The sequence below is a fragment of the Bidens hawaiensis genome, unplaced genomic scaffold, assembly GCF_021521415.1.
Source record: "Bidens hawaiensis isolate Kalapana, Puna unplaced genomic scaffold, B.hawaiensis_p1.1 tig00031526_1, whole genome shotgun sequence".
NCBI lineage: Eukaryota > Viridiplantae > Streptophyta > Magnoliopsida > Asterales > Asteraceae > Bidens > Bidens hawaiensis.
In genome coordinates this window covers 129,961-149,646 of record NW_027495335.1, presented here as the reverse complement: position 1 = coordinate 149,646, position 19,686 = coordinate 129,961, and the positions used below count along the sequence as shown (strand labels likewise).

At 31.7% G+C, this 19,686-nt stretch overlaps 1 pseudogene; it reads left to right on the top strand.

Moving 5' to 3' along the window:
* The first annotated feature begins 17,190 nt into the window (after positions 1-17,190).
* LOC143582323 (dehydration-responsive element-binding protein 1A pseudogene) lies at positions 17,191-17,808 on the top strand (annotated as a pseudogene).
* The last annotated feature ends 1,878 nt before the right edge of the window (positions 17,809-19,686 follow it).

Below are 19,686 nucleotides of genomic sequence, written 5' to 3'. Positions count from 1 at the left end.
TTCTTTTACCATCTTACATGGTATCAAAGCGTAGATGGTTAGACTTGAAACCTTTTTAATCAAAACAGTCATCCGACCTCTATCTTGGCGGTCGTCCAGAATGATATGCGATTAGATGTCAGACTATTACTACAATTATATGTGTATACCTTGAGGAAAAGGAAAACAGGAGCTTGAGGTGTTCAAAGTTGGAGGAATAGTAGTATGTATTTTGCTATAGTTTGACAAATTAATTTGTTGTTGATTAAGAATCCATGAAGTGTTGTTCCTAGAGGCTCTGTAATTAGCCATTGAGCTCTCTATCAATCTTGGTTTTGAAGCAGTTTTAACACCATGATTGCCATTAGCTAATTTCTTTAATAATATTCGATATTTTTGCAAATAACTTGATACATGGTCTCTAGTTAAACCGTCCACCTTCATCCATTCTTGGATTTTTTTCGGGGTTGCGTCTGCGATTGATAACAAATGAAAACTTTCAGAATAGAAGTGCAAACTTGCATAATGAGATACATGATAGAATTATTATAGAAAATAAAGTGACTCAATTTATGATCTTACTATCAATTCCAATATTTTCAACTGCTTCATGAAACTTCTTATTCAGTTCTTTTGTCCACTTGATTGCAGACCTCTTTCCTGAATAATGACGGCCAGTTAGTGCATTCATGGAAATACAGTTCATTTTCTTTATCTTCACCAAATGATTTAGTTGTGTAAAGGTATGGTCAATAAGCCTGTTTTGGGCTCAAAAGACACCACATCATCTTGCTTTACCATTGGTGCTCTTGTTTCTGGCACTCAGTTTTTGTAGTTTGGCCAAGAACAAGAAAAACAGGATTGGGGTTGGGGCCATTGTACACTATATATATATATATATATATATATATATATATATATATATATATATATATATATATATATATATAATATATGTTAAGATGGAGCGTTTATCTGATATGACAAGTGTCTAGACACTTTTTTACGGGCTTTTCGGTTTCTTTGATTATTGTGAATGGCCTGTATCATTCACTATTCTTATAATGGAATGATCATGCTGAGATTAATAAATTAAGAAAGTCTAAATGGTCATTAGTTATTTAATCTATTCTTTTTAAAGGGGACAATGCTTTTCTAGTAAACAACAATAGATAAAAATTAATAATAGTAATAATAATAAAAAGGCATCATGTTAGTCTTGACTCTTGAGTATTTATGAAATAGACAATAACTGAATTTAATGACTCATGGGGTGTTAATTGAATGGAAACAAGTTATTAATTTGCATACAGTCAAAAGTAATAACTTACCAGAGAAAGGTGTCATAATTTTATAGTATTTCATACTTAACTCGTCATTTTATCATGAAAATAATAAATCATAAAAAGCCAAAAGTGATAAAATAAGAGAAAATAATATTTTTGATCAATTAGCAATATCATTTTCCATGTTTCATCAACTACAAATAAATCAATCACTTAGTCATAAAGTGATCAGAGCACAAAGTTGAAAGTTGAAGATTAAGAGTTAAATTCTTATAGAGTGTAACATTTAGTTGTTAGAAAAAATCATTCCCACTAGATCCATTTTAAATGTCATGAAAATTTGAGAGATTGGTATATATATTTTTTCATTTAATAATTAAAAACGTTAAAAGCTCACATATAATGATGCCTCAAGATGAGCTTTTAGATGTCGAGGGCATATTAAGCAAACATAGAATAAGAAGGAAAAAATAATAATAAAACACGTCTGTTTCTTTTTCATGACTTTTTGACTACAATAAATACATATAATCACATGAATTGACCCAGTAAAGATAATAACTAAAAAAAAGGAAAAACTAACTTTCATTAATCCGACCTTTTTTACGTTGCCGATAATAATCTCATCTCACGACACCGGTTCCCACCTTTCATACTATTTTTTCATTGACCGTTCCCAAACTTCAAACTAATGTTTAAGGGTTTTTGTTTGGAACAAGGATACGAGTGGATTGATGTAAGACTTACCTAGAAGCAGTGCTTCAAATGACGAAATGCTACTTAAATTCGGGTGTTTAAACTTTCAATTAACAAAAATCCAGTAATTTGAAACATCGTTTCAAGATAAGTTTTAAATCAATTGACTCACATCTTCATTCTGATAAAAAGCCTTAAAACATAAATTTGAAATTAGAAAAAAAATATGTGAAGAGTAGGAGCTGAAACTAACAATTTTCTTATTTGTGATTATCATCAGCCAACCTAAAAAGATAAAGATTAATTATTTACAAGAAATTTGTGTCACGTACCTCTTGTTATCTCCATAGGAGTGCTAGTTGAATTATAATCCCAAGAGAAATGGTTGTTGAAAGGGAAATTCTAGTTGAAATAGACTTGGCAAAAAAGTTATAATTATTATTGGGTTTAGTGGGCCTTGTTTATAATATCACTCAACCATGTTAGCTATTGGATATTATATATTATTATTAATTATTACCGGGAAAATTCCCAAAATGAGTAATTAAAAAAAAATTCAAGTTTTAAGTATTATTTGTAAATAATTTTAAAAATAGATATTTCAAACTAGTCGTGACGATTAGATCCTTGGTGTCAACGAGTAGTTTATAAAACTAGTCGCGACGACTATTTTAGGCTAAGAAAAATTCAGGGACGGGTATTTTGACACCCTAAACTTGTCGAGACGACCAGTTTAGGTAAAAAATAGTCTTGACGAGTTTTATGAATTTTTTTGTACTTTTCGTAATATTATATTATTATATTTAATTTTACTCATAATTAGTTTTTCGTTTATAATTTTTAAAATATAAAGTTTTACTAAAATCCAAACACACCATTGAGACACGCTTTTTTTTATCTACGTGCCGACATAAGATTTATTCAAAACCGAGCGGGTAAAAAAAACCTTTGCATAAGATTCACGATTAGTAATCAAGTTTCAAAAGTGTTCTGGTTAGGTCACCCATGTTTTTTTTAATCCAAATCGGGCCACTAATCCTTCAAATCGAGCCATCATCGAAATCTTTTTGTGTCAAGAATGAAATGGAGCAGAAGATGTAGGGTCGGTATTTCCAATACACGTAATTATATTAACAAAGTATAAAAAACACATGCTAATTATATTAAAAAATATAAAAATTACCTAAAATCCACATTACCAGCTCACATCAACATAAAATAAAAGATTTTCCTAATTGAAACAAAAAAAATATTCTAAAAAAAAATTGGTAAAACCTATAATTTAAATTAGAAATGAAAGCTGAGTGATTCAAATAGAACATTTTTATTATTATCCAAAGTTACATATATGTAAAATAAAGTCAAACTTTGACTTTTTTAAGGTTCGGTCAACATCGGTTAAAGGTGGTTTAACTTCACTGTGCCCCCACTTCCCTGATTCATATTTCACTGCTTCTAAGATCATGCGTAGTCGCTTGTTTTGGCGAAAACACGGTGAACCCCGCCCCACTTCGTTTTCCAGCTCGTTTGGGGGTCCTCTACAACGAAGGTGGGAGTAGATGTTGTCCAATCAAACTAATCTAATTATTAATTTATATTTATATTAAAAAATAATTAGTAATCAGATTAGTTTGTGTAATGATTCAAAGTTGTAAAATTAGAAACACTGATTCCTCTTGATGTCTCTCCATCGCTCGATCTCTTGACAGAAAAACCAATATTGCCGTCGCAATATCAAAGTTGTCGCTTTGAAGCACCGTTGGCTCATGAAATCAAGGTATGCTTTATGTCCATTTTTGTAAAAATGTTTGTGAATATGATCTCACAATTTTGCTTTTGAGCATATTACCATTCGTTTAGTGAAGAAGAATCTCTCCTGTTGATCCTGGTAACTTTTTTAAGTGAATCTTCGTTTACAAATATTAATTTTGCGTTTATAGTGTTCAATATGTATTCATAATTTTGCATAATCTGACTAAGAATCAATAGCACGCTTATATATTTGATTGGAAGTATTAGTGATTTGTGGTTATATGTGTATACTCGATATCCGACGAACACTTTGTTGCGTATGGGACGTGGACGTAGTCTAAGAATCAGGTATGAAACTATGCCATTATGCCATCCTATAGTGTCATCTCTAAATGACTAAACATGGTTTTGACTCGAAATAGGCACCATGAATTGGTTATAGATATGTTGTATAAAAAATTAATACTATAAGCTTATTGATAAATTACTTCAATTATATCCAAAATTAACTTTATATATATATATATATATATATATATATATATATATATATAGGGTTTGGATCAAATACAAATGATATTAACGTGCTAATTGTGAGAATCAAGTAGAGTAATTATATATACAAGTCAAGTAATTATGTAACTACATCATAGAGTAATTGTGTAATTAATTACTCTACTTGATTTTCACAATTAGCACATTAATTTCATTTGTACGTTAACTTTCCCCTATATATATATATATATATATATATATATATAGAGAGAGAGAGAGGATGGATATTTTGAGAACCATGATGAGTTTAAAGAACTTAAGAACTCAATTCTTGGCCACACATTTAATTGAATGGATTGGATTATGTGGTTGAGATTAAAAATCTGACAAAAAAGTCAAAGTAGAAGAGAGAATAAAGATGTAAGTGATTACACTAATTTTTACGTCCGTTACACATGTGTAAAAAATCGACTCGGTGCGTAAAAGGTTCTGTAATTTTTTTTACGTATATGTAACCTACATATATTACGCATGTGTAAAAAAAATTCAAAAAAAAATTATTACATTGAGTTTTTTCGAGTTTTTAAAACTCAAAGTAGTTCTCATTTGAAATCTCCCCTACACACACACACACATATATATATATATTATATATGTGTGTGTGTGTGTGTAGGAAAGGGTTCAAATAAGAATAAGTAGTTTCCTAAGAATGATAAGAACCAATAGATTTTTGACATGTGCCATTATAACCTATGATGAAAAAATAATTCTAGGAAACTATGTCAGTTTTTGGTAATTTTAAATCTTAACCATTGATTAACATGATCCAATGACTATTATTTATTCCTAATCTTCTTAGAAAACTACTTCTTTTTAGTATAACCCTTCCCTATATATATGTGTATATATATAAAGGATTAGGTTCATTTCAGAAGTGATTCTTATAGCGAGAAATGCGAGAAGTGATCTCAACCATTAGATTATTAATCAATGGTTGAAAATGTATTGCATTTATTGTAATTAATGAAATTTGTGAAAAAATAAAATAAATAAATAAAAGTGTAGTATAGGTAGATTAAAATAATTCATCATTTAATTTTTTTAACCTATCCCTAAATAAAAGTCTAAAGCATTAATATCCAGACTTTATGATTTGTAAGTTACAATTTATTTATACCATTAGATGTCCTTTTGTTAGTATGGATTTATTTTTGTTTCTTTTTTCACTAGTTTCATTTACCATGAAATAATTGATGCATTTCGAATACCAGTTTATTAAATAATATAACCAAGTAACAAACTGTGTGCTGTTCTAAATTGTTTTTTAATCTATGATTAATTCGTTCGTCATAATATTTCAAATTTAACCAAATCTAGAAATATTTTCAACTTTATACCGAATTCGTAAAACCACCTACATATTACATAAAATGATCCTACACACGATAAAATTTACACGTATATAATTCGAGATACCACATACCCGGTACATATATCAACCTATACACGCTAAAGTTTACACATACACAATTTAAAATACCACTTACACAGTATATATATGAACCTACAGAAGATAAAAATTACGAATACACAATTCAAAATGTCATTTACACAACCCATATATGAACCTACATAACACATAAATGATCCTACATGTTATAAAATTTACACGTACAAAGTTCGAAATACCACCTATACAGTACACATATGAACTTACCCACGACAAAATTTACACGTACACAATTCGAAATACCTTCTCCATAATACATATATGAAGCTACATACAATAAAGTTTACACATACACAATTCAAAATACCACTTACATAGTACAAATTAATCTTTTTTTTATATTAAATTACGTATAATAAATAGTGGATCATGCTAATAACCTACAATTATAAAATTTTCACATACGGTAATGTCTATCTTAATGAAAGAAATAAAATAGTAAAAATTATATATGCCACTATGACCATTGATTAAGCATAAAAAAATAAACCCGTTAAATACCATTTACACAGTACAAAATAAACTCTTTTTTTATATATTAAATACATATAATAAATAGCGGATCATGCGAATAATCTACAATTATAAAATTTTCATATACATTAATGTCTAGCTTAATGAAAGAAATAAAATAGTAAAAATTATATATGACAGTATTACCATTGATTAAGCATAAAAAATGAAACCGCTAAATGCATTAATGTCTAGCTTAATAAGGGTTACATCACAAAAGGCATATATATGCACCCTTTTTAATTAAAAATATGTCATAGACATATGCTTTTATTTACGAATTTGTCATTTCTTTTGTTTACCATTGATTAACACAATCAATGTTCAGATTCTCTTCTCGCACTTCTCGTTATAATATCACTTCTCGCAAGATCCATATATATATGTTTAGATCAAATACAAATAAAATTAACGTGCTAATTGTGAGAATCAAGTAGATTAAAAATATATACAAGTAGAGTAATTACGTAATTACTCTATTTATATATATAATTACTCTATTTAATTCTCACAATTAGCAAGTTAAATTCATTTATACGTTAACTTTCTCCTGTATATAATAGAAAATTTGGTTTTAAATAATCCTAACTATCACCTATTGGCAAATAACATGCCCAACTTTGCACTTGGCTGGTGGTGGTCCTAACTAAAGGGATATTTGTTTTTAACGGGCCGCGACTAACAGATGTTAACCCCGTTAGTGATTTGCTGACGTGGACCTTCTTCTCCGGCCGGAAACCTGCAACTCGCCTCCATTCTCCCGAATATCATCACACCGTCTTCCTCCCTCTTCAAAACACATCGGAGATTTAAAAATGAAGTACATTACATCTTCTTCCATGGCCAATCCCTAGATACCAAACCCGATCTTATTTTCAAAAATTCGTAATCAATGTTACACGATCTACAAAATAGGCATAGGGCTTTTGTTAAAGGGGTCAAAACGAGTCGAATGAAGTGTCAATTACCTCGAATGACGCACGATTGACGAGGGTGGACTTCGCCGGAGACAACAACGGCGACACGTCGGTTAGGTTTCGTATGAGGGGAAAGATAGAGAGACTGAGAGAGAGACTGTATGATGATATTAGGGAGAATGGAGGCGAGTTGCAGGTTTCCGGCAGGAGAAGAAGGTCCACGTCAGCAAATCACTAACGGGGTTAACATCCGTTAGTCGGGGCCCGTTAAAAACAAATACCCCTTTAGTTATGACCGCCACCAGCCAAGTGCAAAGTTGGGTCTGTTATTTACCAATAGGTGATAGTTGGGATTATTTAAAACCAATTTTCCTATATAATAATATAAAGAACTATTAACGATGTTGAAAGTTGGATCAAAACACAATGTGATTTCCACGTTGAGATTTGAATCAAACACGACAATCTTCTGAAAGTTTTGACAATTCACATACTACATTAAAAAATGCAAACACACGAAATCAAGATCCATATTTGGAAAGCTTTATCATCACCACACAAGATTAAGATTACAAGTATTGATCAGCCTTCTAGAGTAATGGCCATATTACTGAAGTAGATTGGTTGTCAAAGCTATCATCGGTTTATGAGAAAAGAGAAGCTATATCAGTTTCATTCAATACCAGATTATCTTCTGCTGTCACATTTTCCATATTGCCATTCCACTCTGAAAAACAAAATGAACCGATTTCAGTAAATACGTACACTATGAGTAGAATAACTACTTTCGAAACTATACCAATTGACCTACGATGACAAGAAAGTAATTAAAACCTCAATTGAGTTAGCATTTGCATGACTCCGGCAAAACTAATGGGATTTTTAAAATCCTAGAAAGAACGATTAAACCGCAGATTGGGAGTCAAATGGTAAGTATAGAAGTAGTAAGTTTGTGGACATGGGCAGAGTACATTCCGAGGAAGGGGTCATGGGCCAGAAAGAAATAATTGCCCTCATACATGCGGTCATGTTACAAAGACAGTTGGCTTAGAGATGAAGCACACGGAACACGCGAAAATAGTGACTACATTGGAAGTTGAAGAGGGCTAGCATGATGATGCACATTAAAGGAATAAAGTGAGTTTTGTGAGCTTCAATGGATAAAAAAAAGGCAACTCACTGCCCTATACACTCCAGAACAGAATGGTGTGACCGAAAGAAATAATAGAACGGTGTCAAAACTTACAAGAAGCATACTTAAATCAAAGAAGTTTCCTAATCATTTCTGCGCAAAAGCTGCGATCCCGGATGCAAGTATTATGAACTTATCTCCTTCCAAATCACTTACTACTCAAACACGATGAGGCTTGGTTAGGTAGAAAACCTATAGTAAATCGTCTATACAGTCCCACTATAAGAAGACTAACAAGATGAATATGTTTATGGAAGAGGCAGGAAACTTCAATTAGTATAAATAGATGTCATTCTATTGTAAAGCATAGAACTGAATTCATATATGTAATATACCTATTTGAATTGTTTTTGAAATTGATAATTGATCCATAAATCTTCGGTAATATGAATACCACTTGATGAGCCACTTTCAGTAGTATTATTATACAGACGTTATAGTTGAAAAACCATCCTAATCATAGATGAAACCATTCAAATTATGCACTAACAAGATTTAATAGAGTTCAAATTGTATACATGTAGTATCATTAATTGAGTTTATTTGCTCATCAAGATTGTTGGTCATGGTTTGCATGACATAACCAACGGATCAGACCCACGAGACCTGACCCAGACCCATGTAGTGGTATTCTTACGACTCAGGACCCGACCCTATTGTAAATATTAAATAACCGGGTCTGATTGGTTTAATAGTATTCTTAGGACCCAAGAAATCTATTGTAAATAACCGGATCTGATTGGGTCTCGCGGGTCTTACCCGGTTTATGCTCACCCCTCGTTAGTTGGCATATGAAAGCATAAATTTTACCGTAAATATCTTTCACTTTAATGATAAGGTAAGATATACACCTGAACGCATTAATGAAGAAGAAGTTGTAGGACTGAAATTTGTATCTTCAAAAAAGGGAAAGCGTGAACTTGAAGCGTCTACCAGTGGAGGATTACTAGTAAGCATTCCGGTATAAGACGGCCAGATCTTTTGAAGCTGATCAACTGTCACTGAAGATTTGCCAAAAGTGGTGTCATTAACCTTTGAGCTCTCTAACAGGTATGGTTTTGGAGCAGCTTGAACATTATAGCTTGCTTTAGCTATGCTTTTCAATAAGATTCGGTATTTCTGCAAAAAGCTGGCTACATGATCTCTTGTTAAACCATCCACTTTCATAAGTTCTTGGATTTTCTTTGGGGTAGCATCTAGGATTGATAACACGTGAAAACTTGTGAAAAATGTGCTTCAATGTTATCATATATATACATGATATAATATGAAATAAACACCAAAAAGTTAATGTGTTCATTATAAGATCTTACTATCAATTCCAAGCTTTCCAATGGCTTCTAGGAACTTTTCTTTCAAGTCTTTGGTCCAGATAAATTTAGACTTCGTTCCTGAACAATTATCCTTTACTATTGCACTCTTGGAACTCGAGTTCGTTTCATTCTCTTCTCTACAAGATTTAGCATCACTTGATTTCTTGTTATATTGGTATGTATGATTTGATGCATTACTTACTGCATCTGGCGTTGTACCTTTAGCCAAGAAAAGCTTATCTTCACTCTGAAATCCCTCTAAGATCTCTTCCTCATGGGCTGATATTGCCACAATATTTGTCAAGCAATTATTGTATGTCATTCTCATGCATATTAATTAACTACAACAAGATCAAGTGTTTTACATGTTGAGAATAATTTCAAATAAAACAAAAAAAAAATATGGAAAATTGGAAATAAATAATCCTAACTTTTGTGTATTGGCTGATAATAATCCCAATTTTAAAAATCACTACCAACGGTCCCAACTTTCAACTATTTTTGTCTCAATGGACCTCCGTTAAAAACATTTAATGCCGTTAAGTTTTTTTCCCAAGTTTCAAACCGATGTTTTAGGTCTTTTGATCGGAAGAACGATACGATTCGACTGATGTAAAACTTATCTCGAAACGGTGATTCAAATGACTTGATTTTCGCTAATTGGAAATTCAAGCACCTGAATTGAAACATTGTTTCATGCTTGGATCACCGATTCGAGATAAGTTTTATATCGGTCGACTCGTATCGTTCTTTCGATCAAAAGCCCTAAAACATCGGTTTGAAACTTGGGAAAAAAACTTAATGACGCAAAGTGTTTTTTAACCGGAGTCTATTGAGACAAAAATAGTTGAAAGTTGGGACCGTTGATAGTGATTTTTAAAATTGGGATTATTATCTGTCAATACATAAAAATTGGGATTGTTTATTTCCAATTTGCCAAAAAATGTATTCTTTGGGGCTGAGTGTGAGGAAAAGAGAAAAAAGAGTTTTTGCAAAACCTTGTCTCATATAGGAACAAGGGAAATTGAAATGGGAAAAGAGAAAAAAGATAGCGTACACCACCATTGGGCGTTCCCACGGATCGGTCCTACGATTAACATGAGGGAGGTAAATCAGATGTCTAGAGGGTTTGATCTCTGGACATCAATAATGCAAGATATGCACCTGTATGGGTAAATGCAGATGAAGTTGTAGCATTGAATTTTGCAGCTTCAAAGAAGGGAAAACAAGAGCGTGAGTTGTCTATAGGTTGAAGATTTGTAGTATGCATTCCGCTATAAGATGCCCATTTCATTTGTTCACGGTTATGCACATACGAAGAGTTCTTCAAAGAGATGGCATTAACCATAGGGCTCTTTAACAAGTAATGCTTTGAAGCAGAACGATCATCATTGCATGCATTAGTTCTTTTTCTAACCGAGATTCGGTATTTCTGCAAATGACTAGATACATGATCTCTTGTTAAACCATCCACGTTCATAAGTTCAAGGACTTTCTTGGGTGAAGCATCTGGGATTGACAGCACATGAAAACTTGTCAAAATGGTGCTTCTCATGTATAATTAAATACATGGTGCCTTATCAAATAAACAATAAAAGGTTAAGATGTTCGATCTTACTATCGATTCCAAGCTTCCCAATGGCTTCTAGGAACTTCTTACTCAAACCTTTAGTCCATATAATTTTTGACTTCTTTCTTACAGAATGATCCTCCATTGATGAACTCTTACAACTCGAATTCATTTGATGACTTCAACAAAAGATTTAGCATCATCAGATTTCTTTTTATTTTGGTATACATGTGATACATTTCTTACGTTCTACGTCATGGGCTAATGTAGAACTTAAGAAATCCAATATTATCTCATAAAAGTACATGATGGGCTGATACATTTCTGTTTTATCTCAAAAAAAGTATCTTAATTATTTTTTGAATGCTAAAGTCTCTTCACATGTTAACTTTGAACAAAATTACAACAACAACAACAACAACAACGACAACAACAATAATAATAATAATAATAATAATAATAAAACAACTTAGAACTGGTAGAGGTGCCAAAACTATTATATATATTAAAAGTTCATTAATAGTATTATCTGTTTAACCTTAACTAATGTGTTGAATTAATTAATTAGTTTCTCATAAAACACTGGTAAATATAATTTTAGAAAAATAAATACAGCCCCACAATAATTAATGACTCAATTGAATAAAGGTGTCATTTCATGTAATAAATGGTGTTACATATATAAACAAAAGTGATTAAATAACTAACGAATAAAGGTGTGGCAAAAGTAAATTTAAGATAATTCAAACTCATCTTTTTAATACCAAGGTAATAAAACTTGAATAGCTTTAACAGAAGCTAGACATGAAATAAGAGAAAATTTAATCATAAGCTTCTTTTATTTCTTCAAAAGTCAATTGAAATAAATTATGAGTTAATTTTCAGTATTTGGCAATTTTAATTTAATAATACAATATTGTATGTTTGTCTTATACTTCGTACTGTTTTGGTCTTAAAATAAATGTATAGGGAAATATGTAATTTCAAAGGGTTAGAAAGAGGAAATATGTAAAAATCCCAATTAATTATATATAGTTGATAGGCTCATGCGCTTGGAATATAAGCGTATCAGGCCTATTCGTTTGTTTTGAATATTTGCCTATGTAGTTGACGACTGGATATTATTCGTTTAGAAGTAGAGCTCATATGCTCGAGATGTCAGCGTATGAGGTTGTTATGAGGTGTATGAAGCCTCATTTGCAGGAGATGCCAGCGAATGAGCTTGATATCTATAAATATGTATTATATTGAGCGAATGATAAGTTAACAGTATGATTTACTCTCTCCAGCCTCGTCAAACGCTGCCTAAATCTGTGTGTACACACTATAACCTACTTGATCATAACATTGCCTATAACCTAATAAGCAGACTAGATCTGACAATAAAGAACGCATTCGAACAATTTCCATATAAAATCTACAAATTAACCCATTATTGCCACCATCATTTGCCGGAAAATGGTTCCCGCGATAGACAATCCAAATTTGGACTTACCCAGATCGATGGCCCCTCGTAATTTGTTGCTGAAAGTCTCTTTTACGTATTTGTCATTGATTCATCAGTCACCATCGAATGATTATCCGCGAATAGTTCTTTTTTTTATTTGAAATTGATAGGATCCGTAAGTATCAAGAATATGACTGAGAATTATAATGGCAACACTGGCCCAATCAAAGAAGTGTTTGATTAAGAAACACCCTAGTTCTTATCACAAAATATTGCAAATAGAAAGACGGAACAATAAGCATATGATTTAGTTGCAACACAAGAAAAGCAAGAAAGTATAAATATAAATATATAAAATAAAAAAATAAAGAATTGTGCTATGTACCTTTTGCAACTCCCTAGGAATGTAAATGGTGAACCTTTTGTGAAACAAAGTTCTACCTTCAGCTCCAAATATATAAAAGTTGTGTGCACTGACAATTACGGTGTTTGGGAAAACAAAATTTTTAAATAACTTATTAATTATTTAATATTTGTATTTAAATTAGTAAAGACAACTATGGAGTTTGGAAAAACATGATTTTTGAACCTTTCTTTTTTTCTAATTTTAATTTCGATTATTGAATTTGAGACTTCCAACCAAGAGGTGTAAGTCTCTAGCATTTCTTTTATAAAGTTGTTAATGGGGAAAAAATCAACATACACTTCAATTTTGTTCAACATAATGATTAAAAAATTCAAATGTAGTAAATACTTAAATGTTTTAGATTTTTTCTTTGATTTTAGTTTAACATTAAGTTTAATTTTTTGTATTGATTAGGTATGATTTTGTCTATTAATTTTGTTCCCTAAAAATCATGGTGCTTGGAAAAACAATTTGATTCAGTAAATATTTATTTAATATTTTATTCTGTTTACATGTTAAATATTAAAGTTGGTTATTAAGTTAGGGTTAAGTTATTCTACAAATAGAGACAAAAATGATAAGGATAAGAAGAATTTATAGTCACACAAAAAAACCTTTAAAAAAATTAAAAATAAATAAATAAAAAATCATAACTCAAAAGTTAATAAAAAAAGTAAAAACACAAAAATGTTTTCACCGTCTATCTCGTTCTTAAAAAAAATAAATAAAAATAAAAAAATCTCAATAAAGACACAATGTTGAGTGAAAAAAACTATTGTGTCTTTTTGTTTATCATTGTGTTTTGCGTTTATTTTCGTCATTGATTGTGTCTTTTTTTTCTTGACATTGTGTCTTTTTTTTTATCGTGTTATATTAGTCAATATTGTGTTACATTTTATTCGGCATAGTGTTATATTTTGCGATTTATTGTGTTTTTTTTAGTTATAATTGTGTCTTTTGTTCATTTTCGTCATTGTGTCTTTTGTTTCTGCGATTTATTATGTCTTTTTTTTATTTATAATTGGAATTTTTTTTTGAACGAGAATGACAAGGGAAACATTTTTGTTTTTTAATTCTTTCATTTTGTATTTATATTTTGAGTTATGATTTTTTTTATTAATTTTTTGGAATTTTTTTAAGGGTTTTTTGTGAGGCCACAAATTTTTCTCACCCTTTTCATTTTTGTCTCCCTTTGTATTTTAACTTTTCTCTATTAAGTTAATGCAATCAATCTTTAGGCTATCCGCTATGGGCGCGGATGGGGTGATGAGGGCGCGGTGGGCGCGGAACACCGCAAAGGGGCGCGGTTGAAGCGGGCGAGGAAGGAGGAATGGCCGTTGTGACGATGGGCGCAGTGATGGGGCTCTCTCTCTCATCTCTCACATACATACATACATACATACATATATACATACATATATATATATATAGGGCGCCCAAGGGGCATTAGGCTAAAATAAAAACCCATTTGAGTCGTGAAAACTCTAGAAACTCATTCTCAACCACATGTTTTTAATTAATGTTTAAATCTTATGGTCCACAATTAAAGTGAATAAAAAATGTAAATATAAATATAATTTTTTCTCTCTCCTGAAAACATATATAAAAATTAGTAAAAAAATATTAAAAAAATAGCAAAACATTTTTTTTGATGTTTCGATATTTTGTATTAAATGTTACGACATAAATTACATGTAACAAAAAAAAATGATGTTACATAGGGTTTTCGCGGGTTTTTACAATTCAAATGAGTTTTCATTTTAACCTTATATATATATATATATATTGGACGCCCAAGGGGCATTAAACCATAGCGGGGGGGACTTCGATGTCCCGTTTTCTACGAGACGATGACGTGGCGTTGACGTGGCACTGTTGAGGGGCTTCGAAGCCCCCCACCATAGCGGATAGCCTTAATGCTTATTTAGTAAAAAGTAATAAAAAAGAAAAAAAAAGGAGGGGAAATCAAGCTACTGTGACTTATATATCGTGGGTGTAAATTGAGGGAGAAAAACATAATATATCGTGGCTCAAGCATATTTAATGTTTTACAAAAAAACATAATAGGTACTTTAAAAAAAAGCATTATTAAAAAAATTATTAGTAAAGCTATTTTTATTTTTTGTAGTAATCCTCAAAGTTTTATAATATATCATTTTATATTGTAATCATACTAGCTAATATGTGAAAATTGATTTGATTAATTAAAAATGCTCATAAATCTACATATGTGAAAGCACATCTTTTTAAATATCCCCACATCGCTAGATCATATGCCTTTTGGTTTTTACTTTCTGTTTAATTAATATCAAATTTTAGTTTATAAGGGCAAAAGTATTAAGAAAATATTTTGATCTTAATTTTAAAGACATATGTAGATGTCAATAGAAAATAATTTCTTTGAATTAAGCATAATTAATCAAGCACTTTATAATAAGTATATGTTAATTTTTTTCTAAATTTGTTTGCATAATGTAAAGCTTATATATACCCCATATAGTTGTTGGAAATTTTTTTTCTTAAATATTAATAAGATATTAAAAATGAAATGTATAAAATACTTTTATTAATAGTAAAGATACACAACAAAACATTAATTAAAAATTTTAGAAAGAATTCATATTAAAGACTTCATATTTAATGTTTAGTGAATGGAAATGAAAAGGGAAACAGGCTTGATTTACGGTATTTTCGGTCGTTTAAGCCACAAGTAAACTTTATTAACATTCAACAGACCATCTAGAATGCTTCAGTTTGATAAGGCTAATGGGGTGAAAGTCGCTAATCGATTGGGGGTCATAAACCTTCGTGATAAGGTGAATGAAGGAATCCGCAGACCTCCTAATAAAACCGATTCAAAATATTAAGAAAATCTTGTTTAAGAAGATCCCAAAAGGCAAAAGGACTTGATGAATAAAAAAAATGTATGAAAAGATTAATTAGTTTATTAATAAATAAAGAATAAAAGAACATAACCTTAAAGCCTCGAATAAAAGAACATAACCTTTTAACATGCATGTTAAATAGCTTTTACATGTTAACTCCCATATACAAGAACCTCACAAATACAACTCAAAACTAATTCTATCAGTTTCGGATCAACAATATTTTTGAACTTGAGTTTGTAAAATAGCATTGCCCAAAAAGCTTGGGCCTCAAAGCTCGCTCGAAACATGCGCGTCCGAATTTGCTCAGTTGTAATAATTAAACAAACCAGAAATCATCTTTTGTAATAGTAAGTGTTGTAGAGAACTGCATGAATTTGAGAAAGGCGAGCATATATGATCAAATAGATGGAAAAACAATCACGTAAGCAAAAAAAAAAATCAGTTTCATATTGTTTATTACAAACTGAGCAAATTCGGGCGCACTATTTTGGTAAAATACAGATACTGTACCGATCCTAAATCCTTAAAATTAGCAGGTACCAAATTCATACCGGCAGTACCCGATTCGATACTAGTACCGGTACCCGTTACCATTTACTCAGCTTGTTCTAAGAGCATGTTTGGGATTGAGTTTGAAAAATGCTTATTGACTTATTTGTGTTTTTAAAAGGCCAATAAGTTAAAATGTGTTTGACAATCACAAAAATCTTTTTAATTTTATCTTTTTGAAACGGTTAAAAAGTAGTTTTCCAAAAGCCCCGAATCTTAACTATTAAAAATGACTTTTTGAAAAACCAATAATCATTTTTCAAACTCAATCTCAAACATGCCATAATAAACATACGGTCGACAAATATTATTTCATTAATATCCTAATATTCAATTCTTGTGGGAACATAAAAATATTAATTTAAAGGAATAAAAAAAAAGAAAATAATAATACAAAAAGAATGAGCATCCACCACGGGCTGCACCCGGTTTACCACGCCTTCCTCTAACCTTCCTTACTATCACACTACACACACTATGTGTTCACACACATAATATACAAAAAACAGTAATATATAAATATATATATATATATATCAACATTTGCATATCACTCCAAACTCAACCAATCACTTCACTTTTAACTAAAAACTCAAATTAACAACGCCTTCTTTTAACGGCAAATTTTATTAAAACAACTAGCAAGCCGTTAGAAACCGAACAGTCAAACAATACCTATGGACGCTTTCATCGAACCACATTACCCTTCAACTTCTAGTGGAGACGGTGCAGGTTATCCAGAAGTAGAAGTAATGTTAGCTTCAAGTAACCCGAAGAAAAGATCCGGAAGGAAAAAGTTTAAGGAGACTCGACACCCAGTTTACCGCGGAGTGCGAAGAAGAAACTCGGGTAAGTGGGTTTGTGAGGTGAGACAACCAAATAACAATTCAAGAGTGTGGCTTGGGACTTATCCCACTGCTGAAATGGCAGCCAGGGCTCATGATATGGCGGTTTTGGCCATGCGGGGACGGTCCGCATGTTTAAACTTTGCTGACTCGGTTTGGAGGCTTCCGGTACCCGAGTCTAGCAATGTGAAGGATATACAAAAGGTGGCCACGGGGGCAAGCGGAGGAGGTTGTGGTGGAAATGAAGGAAGTGTCGGAAATTGTGTGTTATGTTGATGAAGAAGAGATGTTTGTGATGCCTTTGTTTCTTGATAGCATGGCAGAGGGACTGATGGTGCCCCCACCTCAGGCATTATTGGGGCATGATATGCTTTTGGATAATGTTGAATTCTACATTGACAATATGCCTTTATGGAATTTTTAGGTGTTAAAGTGTTTTCCTCTTTTTTGAAATAGATTTATTTCTCCTAGTAATTCTGGTTCATACCACTTTTTACACAAGTGTTAAATTGTTACATATAAATTTAGAGCTGTAAATGAAATCAACTGAATCGGATAAGACTTTGTTTATGTTCATTCGTTAAGCTTTTATAGCACAAACAAACAGTTCATGAACATCTAGGTGAACGAAATATCTTGTTCACGTTTGTTTAATAAGGAAATGAACTTGTTCGAACGGTTCGTGAACACAAATGAACGTAAACAAATAAACTTAAAACAATGTTTTATTTGAGTTTGCTACAATGGTCGGTATCAACAGTTTGGTCTGGCTACCAAGTTTGTGTTATTTTTTTAACATTCATATTCGAATGTTAATTTACATATAATTAATTACATAATACTCATATTTCTTTGTTTTCTAGTTAATAACTATGCTTAAATCTATATGAAAAGATTAGAAAAGCCACTAATATATATATATATATATATATAACCTCTATTGAATAAATATTAGGGAGCATAAATGCACGTTAACGAACACATTATCAAACGTTCATGAACGCAATTAAACAGACATTGCCTTTGTCCATGTTCACTCATTTAGCTAGTTGAACGTATATCCTTGTTCATGCTCGTTCATTTATCAACCGAACAAACAAAAACGAACTTTCCGTTGAACTGTTCACGAACATCCGGAGAACGTTAAATTCGTTTACAATCCAATCAAAATCTGGAGATAAATTACACTAATAATCTTCAAGAACTCTATTGCATGAGAAGTTGACACTTATAGTCTTTAACTTTTTATGTTTTAACTACCCCTTTATAGGTCCCTAAGATGGATCAAACAACAATGTTCTTGAATCAATCTCACTCATGAGCTAGCGGAAATCACTCACAAGGAACCGAGATCTCGGATCTTGTTGTGTTCGGTTTGTTACCGAAAATAGTAAGAAAGATAGAAGTAGGAGAGAGTTGGTAAGATGTGGATAAGACTTTGCCAAAATCTTATGTTGCATAGACAAGTCTCCACTATTTATAATGTGAGACTTGTCATGCTTTCTTTCATATATGGGCCCATAATGGGCTTTTGTTGTCAATGGCCTATGACCCAAACATATAAAGCAAGACGAAAGCTTAGTAAAATACAACGTAAATAAACAAGATAATACAAAAGACTATGTTTACAAAATAGGGCCTAACACCCTTATTATTGGTGTATGTTTACTTCCTATTCTCTTATCACGACTTCTCTACTCTTAATATCCCTCGAGTTTTTAATTCAAGTAGTACTAGTCACCACAAGACAACCAACAACGGCAATCCGCATCCCTGTGGCAGAATGGGAAAACATAAATCATCATTGAATCTTGGGATAAAAACTATGCCTTTCAAGGTGACTTACATAGAATCTATGAGTAAACTACAAACAAATTGCGATGATTCCAATATCACCTCGATAGTTCATCTTCGTATCCCAACGTTTTGATTACAACCAAACCAGCACTAAGGGTACAAAAAGGAGGCTTGGTGGAGCAGGACGGAAACAATAATGAAAGCGAACCAACATTACTACCTCTAGAATCGTGGTATGGTTTCCGATGATGATCCGTCAAAAACCATTTTTCGAGAACATTGATTAGGAATTAAACCTTAGAAAAAAAAATGGTTGGTGGACATAATTACCGTCTTCCTATCATTGAAAAACTTTACAATTGTCGTAGTTTTCTAACGTTCATGAGCGCAATTGAACAGGCATTGCCTTTGTCCATGCTCATTCATTTATCTAGTTGAACGAATATCTTGTTTATGCTCGTTCATTTATTAACCGAACAAACAAAAACGAACTTTTCGTTGAACTGTTCACGAACATCCGGAGACTGTTCA